The following is a 14738-nucleotide window of genomic DNA, read 5'->3' on the forward strand; positions in this document are numbered from 1 at the left end:
GGGTTATAACACTATAGGTTATACCTTGGCTTACGTAGCATTCGGTTTTAACAATATAGATTATATATTGGGTTATACAGCATTGGGTTATAACAATATAGGTTATACATTGGGTTATATAGCATTGGGTTACAACAATATTGGTTATATGTTGGGTTATGCAGCATTGTGTTATAACCATATAGGTTATATATTGGGTTATATTAATATCAGTTATAGATTGAGTTATAAAGCATTGGGTTATAACAATATAGGCTATATATTAGGTTATAAAGCATTGAGTTATAACAATATAGGCTATATATTGGTTTATATAGCATTGGGTTATAACCATATAGGTTATATGTTGGGTTATGTAGCACTGGGTTATAATCATATAGGTTATACATTGAGTTATAATAATATCGGTGATATATTGGGTTGTATAGCATTGGGTTATAACAATTTGGCCTAATCTCCATGAGACAGAGTGCACATCCCAAGGGGGGTGCACTTTAGCTCAGCTACAGATAACTGTGCTTAGCATCCATAGTTCAGCTGTTGCTGAGAGAGGAAACAGAGGTCACGGAGACCACAGACATCCTATAACGACACGTGAGAAAGCCAAAGGAAACCCTGCATAATAAGTGGCAGCCAATCAGGCGGAAAAAGCAGACCCAACCCTGCTACCAAGGGTTTCCCTTTCAGGAAGTGAAACAATTCCCTGCCCGACCCTTGGCCCCCTTTGCGCAAGAAAACGCGAGCGAGCTGATGCGTGGGGAGCTTTGCAAGCAGCGCAGCGAATGCTAAGACCAGGCCCCGGCCCCTTTTAGTTGCCAGCTTCGTGGCTCAGTCAAAGCTGCCCGGCGATTCCCAAAACCCCGTGCTCGTTTCGCAGGTCCCGCCAGGCTGCCCTCTGCCCTGTCCCCACAGCAGAGGCATCGCTGGCATCTCCCCCTCCTGGGGGTCTCAACAGCAAACGGACAAAGGCTCAGAGGACCGAAGCCAGGTCCCTACGTAGCACCCTCCTGTTTTACCGGGGACAAGAAGTGACTTGCCCAAGCAGAAGCAGCTGGCAGGATAACCCCGGGGGCCATCTCACACCCAAACTGTCAGCTTCAAGCTCAGCCTCTATTCCTGTGCGAGACACGTGGATACCACCGCTGACACCTTCAACGCTGCTCACTTCTTCTTCCACCAAGGGGAGAACAGGGCCGTTTTCCCCATGCTCTGTTCCTCCCAGAATCAGGCCCCCCAGGCTCCTTCCCAACTCTACCAAGAACTTGCTCTGCAACTTTGAGCGTTTAAGTCTCGTGCCTCACTTTAACCTGCTGTAAAATGGGTTTTGTAGCCCCGATGGCCAAAAGCAGAGAGCCTGAGGCAGGCACCCGCACGAGGGCTGGCACGCACTAACCCGACTCCCTCCCTCCGCGGTGGGGCCGGCGTGAAGAGGCGAGGCAGCACCTCTACGGCAAGATCCTGATACAGACACCACGATTCACTGCCTCGCAGGGAACGGGCCCAACAAACGCCAGCTCACGGCGCTGCAGGGACCTAGGGAAGGGCCCCGATGGAAACAGCCTGGCTGCAGAGCTGGCAGAGAGAAAGGGCCACGAGAGCGAATGCCGCGGCATCCTGCCCCCGTGATGCCAGCCCCCCTTTTCCCCCTCCTGCCATCCCTGAGCCCTGCCATGATGAGCTTGACTAATCCCTATGATGAAGTGGAGGTCGTGGGTGTAATTTCCATAATTATGACATCCGAACCCACACTTACATCTGTGCCCTGCACGGAGACAAAGCGCCAGCCCCGCACGCCTGGAGGCTATTAAAAGCTGCAATTAAAATGAAGCCACCTCTCGCGGCTGCTCCTCTCCCTGCTATTAAAGAGTCATGACAGCAGCTGGCATCAGTGCCCGCCAAACACCACCCACCGGAGCTGCCCAGCTCCCTCCCACCCGGTACAGCGGGGCAAAGCCCTGCGGGGAAGCGCTTGCAATACTCACCAGGGCCCTAGCACTGCCCGGTGCTTCTGGTTCGACAAGCGAACGCCCAGCACGGCTGGCTCCGGGTCTAAGGGCATGGCTAACATCGGGGTGGCAGGGCCCCCCTCCAGATAGTCAAGGAAATAAGCCCTGCCTACTCAACCCAACCGAGAGGTTGGGGATGCCCTGGAGACCCCCAAACTGCTGCAGGCTGGAGTGCAGTGCCAGGGCTGCCCTGGGGCAGCACGTGCAGGGGTGATGCGCCCAGAGCATGGGGGGGTGGTATTTTATGAGCGGAGAGACTGAGAAAAGGGAAAAATCACCCTGGCAGAGGGGGAAGCAGCCAGGGCTGAAATAATGACCTACAGGGAGCTGGGGTGAACAGAGGGATGCAGAAGGTCCGTCCCCGCGACAAGACAGACAGCTCCTTCCCAGCTGGCCCGTGCAGATGACCTGCCCCCTGGCAAGCGCAGGGTTAAGGGGCCCCCGTCGGCAGCACAGCAGCAGGACTCTGCACCCCATCACTCCCCCTCCCCTTCCAGCAGCATGCCTTCATTAGCAGCAATTCCCCCAGCCGGAGGAGCAAAAAGCCAAGTGAGCTTTAGAGGGACACGAGGACCAAGGACTGTCGCACGCCGCTCGCTACCCCACTGCCACGGCTCGGGCCCAGGAGCCTCGACCCATCTCCCAGGCCGGGGGGGGAGTTATGCCAGAGACGCTCAGCGCTGTTTATCAGCGGGCGTAAACTCCACTGATTTGTGCCCCCATGGGACAGCCCCGTCTCTCTCCACGTGCCCAGCTCCTCCTAACAGCCCTTTAAGAGGATTTAAGCAGGAAGCTTCAAACACGCTAAAATTTCCTTGCCGCTACGGCCAGGACGCTAAAAACACGGGGGGGTTGATTTCCTGTCGGCTGCAGCCGGTTTCCCTCTGCCCCAGCCCCTGGCTGCAAGCCGTGGGATGCAGATGGTACGCACGGGCACTTACGGTCTTCAAACCCACTTCTTCCCTGCAATTTAAAATAAAATCAATCTTTCCTCCCAGGAAACTGGGAGGCTGCTGTTAACCTGAAGAATATGCTTTTAAATCACCGTATGCAGAGAAAGCTGCACGCAGCACTCACGTACAGCCAAGCAGCCTACATTTTTCCAACCAGTTAGACGCACCAGCACGGGCACTACTGCACTCTTCCCATCAGTGCTGCGGGGTCTGCAAGGGTTGCACTATCTATCAGCTGATGTCTCACGTGTCCGGAAGACACCAGAAATGCAGCTTCCTGCTGGGATGCCTCGGAAAGGCACTTGTCAAAATTTCCTTTTTCCAGGCAAGGGCTTTTTTTTTTAAAAAAATGCCTAATTTGCCTTGAAAAACACTGTTGATTCTTTCTTTCTTTTTTCTTTCTTTTTTTTTTTTTTATTAAAGGAAGTTTTATTAGGCCACCCTGCACATTGCAAAGGGGAAGCACTTGCTTTAGACCAAGGTCAGACTCCAGGCAGCAGCTTCCTAGCTGACTGATGCTTAAAAAGCTAAACTCAACACAACTTAAACAGATTTGCTCTTCAAGAGCACGCGGTAGGCATCCTTCTGCATCGCGCTGCGGTTCTCCCTTTGAGTCCACCCAGCCGCACGCGTTTCTCTGTCCCCAGGGACGATTTGGGATTAAGAGGCATAGCCCGTGGGCTGTTTCTCTTTGCACGGTGGGAGCCCAGGCCCAGCCACCCTCAAAGCTGCGACCGTTTACGTGAGGGAAGTTTTCAACGAGCTCTTGAACACGCCAGAGCTTTCAGGAGCAAACGCCTCCGAGCCACGGCCTCCGAAACGGAGATCCCAGACATGCTGCCCCACAGCGATGACCAGCCACCAGCACCGCTGCTGGGGCTGGGCATGAGAGGTCAGGGGCAGATGAAAGCAGGTGGCTGGCCAGGCCACCCATGTCCCCCCACCCAGCCGGGGAGGGGGACAGAGAGAGGCTGGCAAGGGTGGGCCCAACACCGCTCGCTGGCAGCTCCTCCCGGGGGACGCGGCCACGGGCTCGGGACAAGGTCCCCGTCCACCCCGCGCATCCGCGGAGAGAGAGCGTGTGGTGTGTGCACGTGTCTTCGCACACGTACAGGTCTCGGCGTGTGTCCCTGCCTGTCTGTGCATCTCTGCATGCATCGTGTGTGTGCGTCTGCATGTTTGTGTGTGCGTGTCTCTCTCTGCATGTGTGTGTATGTGTGTTTGTCTGGGGGGGTGCATGTCTCTGTATGTTTGTGTGTGCGCGCACGTCTGCATGTGTGTGTGTGTCTGAGTGCCTCTGGGGATGTGTCATATGCGTGTGTCTGAGCATGTGTGTGTGTGCGCATGTCTGCATGTGTGTGTCAGTGTCTCTGAGGATGTGTCATATGTGTGTGAGTATGTGTGTGTGCGTGTCTCTACATGTGTGTGGGTGTGCATGTCTGTATGTATGTGACTGCATGTGTGTGTGCATGCATGTGTATCTGTGTGTATGTGCATCTGAGTGTTTCTGGGTGTGTGCACGTGTCTGAGTATCTCTGGGTGCATGTGTGTGTGTCTGAGTGTCTCAGGAGACGTGCATGTGTGTGCATCTGGGCGTATGTGTGTGTATATGCATGTGTCTGAGTGTCTCTGAGTGTGTGCACGTGTCTGAGTATCTCTGGGTGCATGTATGTGTGTGTGTCTGAGTGTCTCAGGAGATATGTGCATGTGTGTGCGTCTGAGCGTATGTGTGTGTATGCATGTGTCTGAGTGTCTCTGGGTGTGTGCACGTGTCTGAGTATCTCTGGGTGCATGTGTGTGTGTGTGTCTGAGTGTCTCAGGGGAGGGTGTTTCGGGGGGGGGGGTGCCTGAGTGTGTGCGTGCATCTCTCTCTCTGCACATCTCACACACGTCTGCAGAAGCAGAGCTCCCTGGGGCTTCAGCCTGCCCCACGATCACGTCGCCCCGACCTTCCCTGTGCGGGGAGCCGCACGGCGGCCGTGTCCCCGGCCCTGGCAGGCTCCGGGGGGGCAGGCAGGCCGGAGCGGCCCAGGACCACCCGCAGCAGAGGCAGGCGGGACAGGGCGGCAGCCGCCAGCCCGCTCGGAGGAGCGCACGCGGCTCGAACGCAGCCCTGCAAGCCCGCACCCACGCATCCCAGAGGGGCGCCCCGCACGCTCGCTGCGCCGTCTTGGTGGGCAGCTCCCGGGCAGCGAGCACGAGGCGCAGAGCAAGGGCGCTGGCTGCGACAACGCGTGCCGGCCGAGTTGGCAGCGGTCAGCACTTCCACGCCGAAGGGCCATAGGGGGTGCCTAACCCACCTCTCCCAAAAGCAGCCCTAAAGCCCCTCAGACCAGCAGCTGGTTCAACAGAGACCCGAGCCCTTCGCGCACCTGCGAGCAAGACCGCCGACCCCTCCGGCCCTCGGCTGACCCTTCCCACCAAGGCCCCTCATTACCTGAGCTCTCCCGGGGGCGGTCAGCGGCCCGCTTGAGCCACGACGGGCTTCAACCCAGAGACGTGGGGCGAAAATGCGAAGTCCAGGCAGCTGCGGGGTCTCGGAGCAGCCCAGCCCCACGCCGCGCGGGCTTCGGGCAGGAGGGGCCGCTCCTCCCGCAGCGCCCACCCGCGCGCCCTCCTCCCCAGCCCCTGTCAGCAGCGCCCGCCCCCCAGGCCCAATTAGCAAGTGGTGCACAATCTTCGCACTGACTCAGCTCACCAGGCCTCTCCCACTTAAAAGGTCAGGGATCTGGGGGGGTTCCCCCTCCGTCAGCAGCTGGCGAGCGGCTGCGTGCGGTTACGCGCAGGCTTCAACGCCTCGGCGCATCCCAGCGGTAAATGCTGGCGTGTCAAAGGCGCCAAATGCCCATCTCTGTCCCCCCAGGACTGGCCCCCGGCACAGCATCACTCGGTGCATAGCAGTACCGTTCACGGCACCCTTGGCGGAGCGGGGAGAGGACGCCGGCACAGAGAAGCCCCCGGGTTTGTCCGGGGGGAGCAATGAAGAAGCCCTTCGATGGCTCAGGAAGCAGTCTGAGACCCCCGTGCACAGGGAACGAAAGCCACCCAGGAGGCCGCAGTGCCGCTCCTCTTCCAGGCAGGACGGCGATGCGTGAAACAAAAGTCCCTGCCCGGAGAGCACGGGCGCGTGCTGGAAGTGGGCGAGCCCTCCCTCTTGGAGAAGCACCTCGGGGTCTCCCAGGAAGAGAAAGCAGCAGGTTTCCCCCGACTGCCGGGGGCGCAATGGCAGCTTGCACACCTGGTGTGGAAGAAGAGTCCCCCCCGGTGCCGAGCTCGAGCCCTGGGCAGGCCGCTCGCTACACGCTAGGCTCTCCGTTCATCTGTCCTACCCCAGATCCTCTGCTGCCAGCGACGGTGTCCCTGTGGGCGCCTGCACAGCTGGCCTGAGCTGAGAGGGAGACGGTTCGGTGCCCAGCCCAGGCCCTCCGCAGCAGCCTCCGAGCGGGGCAGCGCATCCCAGCAAGGATGCACCTAAGCGTCCCCTGCCCAAACCCGCGGCCCAGTCGCCTCCCCCTCAACCAAGAGAGCTGGGGCTGGAGCAGCGTCCTAATAACAAATAACAAAACTCAAGCTGTGCTGTGAAGGGGGTGTCTAGCAGCCCAGCCCTGCTCCTGGGTGGACGGGGAAGGGCGTTCAGGCCTTTGCAGCCCCATCATTTACCGCGCGGCTGCTCGGTGGAATTAAAGCCTCCAAGCCTGGACAAGGGACAAAGCGGGTGCAGAGACAAGCCCGCTCTTGTGCCAAATAAAAGGACAGAGCCCTGCACCGAAACCTGCGTCACTCCGCGGCGGGAACGGTGCCTCCCACCCGCCTCCGGCGCCGATGACTCAGCCTGCCACGGAGCATCTCTGCAGCCAGGGCTCGGAGACATCCCCAATTAGCTTTCCAGGCTGCGGCTTTGCAGCGCCCCGCGCGTCGTGCACGTGGAAGCTCCCTGCCTAGATCCACGGGTTTTCACCTGTCCCGAAAAGGATGCGACAACGACCCGTCCCCGGAGGCATCCCCTGCCAGCCCCAAACCCGGCCGCTTCTTCCTATACAGATCCAACCTCCCACCCCTAACCGCAGTCAAAGCACCTGCGGCGCAGCCAAGCCCGCACGCCCTGCTGCGTCTGCAGGACCGGGCGCGGGACCGGAGCTGTCAGCCTGCATCAGGCATCGAGCCGGGGGACTCGTGCAGAGATGCGAGACAGCCCCGCGCCTTGAAAACAACCGAGCGGAAGAGAACAGGCCGCCTCGGCATCTCTGCTGCACGGCGCACCCTGCCAGCCCCCACGCGGTTACGCTGGGAGGGATGGGGGTTGGACTGGCTGACCTCCCGAGGTCCCGTCCAACCCTGATTTCTATGAAGTGACCCCATATGACAGGTCTCGGACCCGGAGCGCAACTCTCCCGGACCGTTGGCTAGTGCCCCCGTGCCCGTGCTCGGCCGGACATGCCCGAAGGAATACTTTAACTCCGCAAGAGAAGGCAGCAGGGCCCTGATACCTCCATCGGCTTCCCTTACCACGTCGTTTCTGCAAGAGGCCTTGCCACCGAGAAAGTCCAGGAGTCAGCCAGCACCTTCCAGCCACAAGTAATTTACTGCGTGAGACTCCCCCGGGCGGCTACACCCTGGGGGATGCAGACAGACCCGATCTGAATCTGAAGCCAACTCCCTGGGCTTTGCAAGACAGGACCCCGGCTGGGCGGCACCTGCCAGAGTCTAGGACCGTGGCCTTGCTGCCTCACCCAAAGTACCGGCATCCCCAGCCTCAGATGTCAGTCCCGGGTGGCTGCCGCGGAGCGGGTTCCCGTCTCAGGTCTCGGCGCGCTCGCGAGCCCCCGGGGAGAGGCGCGCACTCCTGCCCGACCAAGAGCGCAACAGCCGGCGGCACCGGGCGTCTGCGCGCCTCGCCGCGCACGGGGGCAGTTTTGCTGATGGAGATTTCGGAGGCGGCTTGGTCTGCCGCAGCCCACTCCTTTGTGCAGTGACAGTGCGGCACGGCTCCAAGATGAGGCCGGATCCAAGCCCGCTTTCCGCAGCCAAGTTCACATCTTCTGACGCCGGTTCGGAGAGGCAGAGAGGAGGAAGGGCTGAATGGGGAACGCGGCCAGACGCACCGGAGGGGGATCTGCTCAGCCCCTCTTTCAGGGACGTTAGCAAAGCATCGGCATTTACCATCTCTCGGCCCCTAACGCTGCAATCTGGCCTGGGCCCGGCTTGACCATCTGCCCCGGCTTGGGTGGGCAGCAGTGGTCCACGGGTGCCAATCCATAGCACGGCGACTACACAGCAACATGACCTCGCTAGGTAGCCAAGGCAGAGCAGAGACACGCTTGGACAGGGTAAACCTCTGCAACGCAGGGCAAAGCTACCCCTTGGCAGTGCATCATGAATTTGCTCCCCTACTCAGTGGTATTTCGGGGAGCCATCTGCCCCTCCAGATCCCCCCTCAAAGCTCGTGGTGGGATCTGGAGGGAAATAAAGATGGCTCCAGAGGCAGCCAGCTGGGGAGAGCCGGCCACGGGCCTGCCCCTCGCAACAAGGATTTTAATCCAGGGTGAACCGCTCCATCATACTCCGGTCATGCGTCAGCTGCAAATTCGTGCACATGATGCAAACCTGGGAAGCCAATGCGGGCGAGCATCTCGGGGCAGGATTTGGCCCAGGGTGGCCGTCTCCACGCAGCGCTGAGCGCAGACACGTCGCCGCAGGGCACCCGGGCCCTCGCCGAGCAGCACCTCCAAGTACTCACTGTGCAGAAAGCAATTTCCTCGGATTTCCTTTCGAAGCCAAAGCTGCTGGTGATTCAAGCCCCTTTCCCCCCAAGTGCTTTAGCCTGGGAAACGGGCTGGGATTTGCCGGGAAAGGAGATCGACGGTTTCTTCCGACTTAGAAATAAAAAACCTCAGCAATGCCCCCCTCGAGACGCAGAGGAAAAGCCCCAACCGTCAGAACAATGGGTTTTGTCTCCGTCCCGGCATCACCAATTGCCAGCTCTGCCCTGCCCGGATCAGGTCCTTCCTGCTCCTGACCAGCCAGTATGAAAACCCCGCGGCAAAGGTTATTACGCTGCCATTCAAGACAGGAGATCTGTTAAAAATCAAAGCCTGCCATTATTCTGGCTTCTCCTTTCTCTCCCTCCTAATCCATTCTGGGTGGAATTAAGTCCCTCAGCAAATGCTCCTATTTACTCGGTGGTCATTGTGAGGTCTGGGAAAATCCCTTCTCTTCCTTGTTTCTCTCTGAAGATAGCAGCACTTCCTTATTGCTGAGACATTCATTAATCTCGTAGCATGCTGGAAGGCATTACAGGAATGCAAGGCATAAAATACAACTTCTTTTCTTGTGCAATTTCCCAGCTGGGCGAATAAAAGGGATCGTCTCTGAGCAGAAGATTTCTAGATTTTTGCATTTCTTTTTGTCCAACACGGCAACCAAACACATCCCCGAGGCATTGCTACCGGCTTTCAACGCTGTGGATGATGGACCGTTGCAGTAGGCTGGGTCACACCACAGCAGGGCTTCACTGGGCTTTGAAAGGCACTGGGACATACAGATTAGGGAAGGTTTTGGTGGCAAAGACATATAAACTCTGCCAGCACTTGGAGTCAACTTCTCATAGATACACGGCTCCGAGATTGGAAGAAAGACACTTGCTGGGTCCCCCCTCTCCCCCGCCACGCTGTCTCAGGAGGGCAGGGTGCTTCGGCCGCCAAATGCACCCAGCTGGTGCACTCCCCCCACCAGCAAACCATTCCCACCACCCATCCACTTTGCCCCACGTCTAGACTAGCTTTAAGATGCGCCAAGCAGAGGAGCGCCGGGGTCCTCAGGAGATTGCCCCCCAGGTCGCTGACCATTGCCCCCCCCACCTCTTCCATGCCGGTCTTGGGAATCGCGGCCCCATCCAAACACAGCTATCAAACCATGTCACCAAATGGTTTCAGCCTGACAAAGCCACAAACTATGCGCCAGCCCCATTTCCCCACCCGCTGAGCTGCAACGTGATTTCGCAGGCAGCCGCAGGCGCGCCGCGTGGACTGTCTGTTGGGCGCCGGTGACTACGTCGCATGCACCCAGTTTTCCGTGTCCAGCCACCCCCTTCCTCCCCCCAAAACCTCCTGTAATACATACGGAGCTGCAGAGAGCTGGCTCCCGGACCCGAGCTTGTGCATCCGCAGCAACTTCTTTGCAGAGGGAAAGAGCTTTTGCTGCTCCCCGCGGTTTATGGCTGCTCTGAACAGCTGTCCTGCCGCATGCATTAAAAGATCAGCAAGTGACTCATCAGCCTGAATCAGGCTCGGATGAACGTGCTATATTTACCCTCAGCCCCAGCGCAATCTGCAGAGAGCAAAAACGAGCCTCAGCAAGCGGAAAACAGCAAAACCCGTGCACCAGACATCCCGGGGAAGGAGCTCCATCTTGCCGAGATGTCCAGCCGGACACGTGAACGCACGGATTTCAAGCTGTCGAGTGTCATCGTCACGTGCGGTGTTTACCCTACAAATCAGACCACACGGGTCCGTTTAGTCATTTTGATTATTTTTTTTCCTGGAGACAATGGTGCAACCCTCTGTAGTCTGCATCGACGGGCTGCCCACATCCCAGGCAATACGGGGCCCTTTCCAGAGCACAAGGCCACCTGCCCAGTCTCGACAGAGGCAGAAGGGCATGGACCCCACAGATAAGGGCTGAGCATGCTTTGGAAAGCAGCAATAGTAATGCACGGGCAAATAAAGCACTCCTTTCATGCTAACTGCCTCCCCAAGAAATAAGGGGTTTCCATTCAGGTGAAGGGCATCACCAGTCGGTGGAGCAGGGGCAATAACACGCAACACCCTTGGTTTTCCTCCTGGTGTTTTGGGCACCTGGGAAGGGCACATGCAGCACATGAGCCAGAACAAGGCTTAGCAGCAGCATCTAAGTGGCAATGCCGTGAGCCCTTGTGTGACAAGGGACTATGTTTAATGGGGGCTCCTAGTCCTCACCTGGGAACGCTTCAGGAAGCACTGGAAGATGCTCCGGAAAAGAATAAAAGCCTGGGAGGAGCGGGGCAGATCTGCACGGAGACAGCACGCTGGGGGTGTTATTCCTTCTCTACTGCCAGAACAACGATGCTTGCGGCGGCTGCAAAAGCAGCGACGGCAGCACGTGCACGTAGCGGCGAACCTGGCGTCCAGGTAAATGCAACGGCAGAGGGATTCGGAAGCTGGGAAGAAACCGCCGGCGGGTTTCTATAAAGCAGTCGAAGGAATAGCAGCAGGTCCTTCGCAAGGATCAGCTCTGCTCTGGAAGCGTGCGACGGGGCAAACACACAATGAAATGGCAGGGAAAAAAGGAGCCCGTTTAAAAACTTTGGCAGCTGAGGAGACCACCTGTCAGGCAGGCAGCGGGGAAGGACGTGAGCAGCTAAGCCTGGGCACGATCAACCTCGCGGCCAAGCGTGAGATAGCGCAGAAAGGTTGCATTGGCGAGCGACAATTTAGCCTTATCTTTATTGCTGCCGAAATAAGACGGGTCTTACTCTGTTGGTTATAAAGACATTAAACAATGACCCCAGATGCTGGATCTTTCCAGCTGTCAGAAAAGATACTGCATGGCCTCGTGCACCATTATACAGACCTGCCTCTCTGGGGTACCGGGAGGCTTAATTAAGGCTTGTAGCAGTCCTTGAATGAAGGACGATCTGGCGTGTATTGGAGCTGGGCTATGGATGGAGCTATTCCAGTGTTACCTTTTACATTCACACCGCTCCTTAATCCAAATTAAGCTGCAAGCGAGACTGTATTCATCGCTGAATTTTGGCCAGGCAGGAGAACATGGCCAAGGACAGCAGCTTTTCCATGGCTCTTCAGCAGGAACCGTAGCAGGAGCTTCGAGTCCACCATTTCTCACGCAGTGGCTGACAGCCCCAAGGGGAAAGAGGGGGTCACAAAAAGCAACAGGGGCATCGTGGCCCTAAGGGATTTTATTACGTGGCAAAGCAAACAAGCATCCATTCCCTGCCTCTCCAGACCCACCAGGGTCAAATATTCCCAGTTAACCTTTGAAAAACCACCCAAAAATACGTTAGGTACCCAAGTTGTACCCATATTAGTCTAGACGACAAAGCAATCACGGCTCATGCCAGAGGTGATGTCTTTTATCAGACCCCAAAAAATCTTTTCATTGCAAGCTTTTGGGCACAAACACCTTTCATCAGGGCTGATGAAGGGTGTTTGTGCCCAAAAGCTTGCAATTAACAAATATATATATATTTTTTTTTGCAAAAATCTAGTTGGTCTAATAAAAGATACCACCTCTACCACGGTTCCCGATTCCAGAAATAAGTGGCAGTGGTTTATCGTCCATGCGCTTTGTACTTTGACTGTGCCAAAGGATCACAATCATTTTTTCTTTGCTTCAACTATAGTCACCCACCTAAAAACCTTGCGGCACCGTCTTCCAACCTACCGCATCGATGGTTTTCCAAATGCAACAGCCACGGTGCTAATCTCTACAGACATAAAAGCAGAGAGAGAAATCCACCCACGTGCACTCATCACATCTGAAAGACACCAGCCTTTGCATTGTCCTCTCACGCTATGAGACCGAAACAAGAGGTAAGATGCAGGCCGCTCCATTCAGCGAGCACCTGGGATTCGCTGCGGCTCACAGTGTCTACAACGGTAAGGAAAAAACACGCGCACAAATTAAGATCTGCTTGAATTGCACGGCACACTACATAAATATTTAGGCAGGAGCGTTTAATTTATAACTGCTGTAAGCAAGCGGCCCAGACTGGAAGGAAGGGTGGGGGGAAAAAAGGCCTTCTCCAGCTACAAATAGGATGACATTTCTTGAAGCAATTAAGCAAGTGATTTTGGCGGGTTGGATTCTATATTTACTCGAACAACGCAAGCCGGGAAAGTCAGACTTCACACCAACAGGCGACGCTGCTTTTTAGAAGCGCTCATGCCCTACTTGTGCACCGCGCTTCCCGAGAGCGCCTCACACACCAGAAGCACCTCTAATTTTATCAAGGTGGAAAGACACCGGGTGACTGGCCCAAGGCTATTGCATGAGTCAGTGGCGGAGCTGGAACGAGAGCCTGGATCTCGTGCTCTCCAGCCGCAAGCCCGTCCCCCTGACTTCGGCAAGCAGACGCGGGGGTTCAAATCGTGTCGAGTTCACAGCGCTTGTATAAAACGGGTGTTGGTGGGTTTTAGCCTGGCTCGGGGGAGCGGCGCCGCAGGGGTCGCGAGCAGGAAGGTACGAGCTCCCAGGGTGTGCATTTAGGGCGAAAGATCCCAAGGGAAGCGATGAAGAGCGGAGGAAGAGATGCAGGGAGGCACTGAGGGGCACGGGAAAGGTCGTGTGATAGCGCGGCCCATCGCCATTATAACACAACACACATTTTTCTCCAGTTAAAGAGAAACTAGAAGCCTAACTAATACGCTAGGGCCTAGCGCTCCATTATTCAGCACTATTCAGCTGAAGAGTCGAGCAAAGTCCGCTCGCTTGCTAAATTAAATTTAAAAAAACAACAACCCACGAATTAGGCTAAAAATAGTCAAAAGATCTCATCTCATTAGTCCTGGAGTCATTACTGTTCAAGGTCTTAGATTCACAAAACAAAACTCAGCCGTCTTGCCCATGCTTCACTGTCAGTCGCTCCTACACCCGCGCTCACAGTACCCCTCGATCGATGGGCCAAAGCCATTCGACGTTATCGAGACTTCTTCCTCCGCTGCAGGTTTTGTCTGCGCTATCCTGCACCTCCGAGCCCAGGGGTGTGCAAAATGCAGCCCACAGGCCAGATGCCACTCTATCTGGCCTGCGGAGCCCCTAAAAAATTTAGAAAATGAATATTTAGCTGCCCCAGGCTGCCTGTCACGTGGCCTTGATGGCTTGCCAAAACCCAGTCAGTGGCCCTCCGCCCGAAATAATCGCCTGCCCCGTCCGAGCCGGTCTCTGGGCAGCGCAGCATCTTTACGCTCGCAAGCGTGACCCAAATGCATCTGGCTGCCGGCACAACCCCGTCCTCCATTCGCCGGCAGGCTTTGAAGTACGAGAGACTCGCTCACCTGTAGCTCGCGGGGGGCTCGCGCTCCCCAACGGGCCCGCCCGAGAGCAGAAGTGCAGGGAGGCTCGCCTTCCCGAGACGGTTTCTGCAAGCGTTTCCTGCTGCGCCAGGAAGCAGCCTGAATAATTGAAATGACAACTGTCAGAAGAAGAGAGGAACAAAAGGAGCCCGTGAGGCGCCCGCTTGAGGCTTCTTTCTCTGCTCTTCGCTGCCGCCGGCGCGCGCTCAAGCTACTCAGAGGCCACGGAGGGTTATTATAAGACACCGCTCGAGCTCCCCAGCCGGCAGACAGCGCGGCTCGACCCCTTCGCACAAGACGGGGTGCTCACCTGGAGCTTGGAAGCCTACAGACGTCTTGCGCACTCTGCAACCTGCCGCTCTGTGCCTCAGCTTCCACACCTCTAAAATGGGCATCCCCGTCTCTTCACAAACCCCTGCCTGCGGCCACCTCTTGGGGCTCCTTGCCTTAGACGAAGCCCTCTGGGTTTTGTTCGGTGACTGTACAGCTCCAGAGACAGGGGGGTCTCCTTTAGCCTCCCAAGCACCCCAGTAGAGAAAAAGCCAGTGACGGCAATACCCACGCTAAGCCCCTGCTGCCGACAGCTCAAAGATTGTGGCACGCAGGCAGTTTCCAGGGCTTGTCTACCTCCGTTCTCCCTGCTTCCCCAGGAAGGCAAGGCTCCTAGGCCGGGGCCTCCTCTCATGCACCCACCTCCGGCCCAGGGTTGC

At 56.8% G+C, this 14738-nt stretch overlaps 1 protein-coding gene and 1 long non-coding RNA gene across 7 annotated transcripts in view; one reads left to right on the forward strand and one right to left on the reverse strand.

Annotated features, from left to right (window-relative positions):
* Nucleotides 1-14110, reverse strand: part of KIAA0513 (KIAA0513 ortholog) — a 44156-nt gene extending 30046 nt beyond the window's left edge. The window contains exon 1 of one of the 6 annotated variants that reach the window (XM_019535992.1): nucleotides 14011-14110. The gene's annotated coding sequence lies outside the window, so the exon portion shown is untranslated. Of the gene's footprint in view, nucleotides 1-3087; nucleotides 3283-5396; nucleotides 5532-10267; nucleotides 10403-11113; nucleotides 11170-14010 lie in introns of those variants that run through there. The other 5 variants (XM_019535991.1, XM_019535988.1, XM_019535987.1 and 2 more) reach the window with 5 other exon arrangements.
* On the forward strand, nucleotides 7-312 carry LOC109310695. Its single transcript, XR_002101297.1, has 2 exons — nucleotides 7-143; nucleotides 186-312. It is a non-coding gene; the product is annotated as an uncharacterized LOC109310695 (long non-coding RNA).
* Nucleotides 14111-14738: the final 628 nt, after the last annotated feature.

This window comes from Crocodylus porosus, unplaced genomic scaffold (assembly GCF_001723895.1).
Source record: "Crocodylus porosus isolate Cpor-Errol unplaced genomic scaffold, CroPor_comp1, whole genome shotgun sequence".
NCBI lineage: Eukaryota > Metazoa > Chordata > Crocodylia > Crocodylidae > Crocodylus > Crocodylus porosus.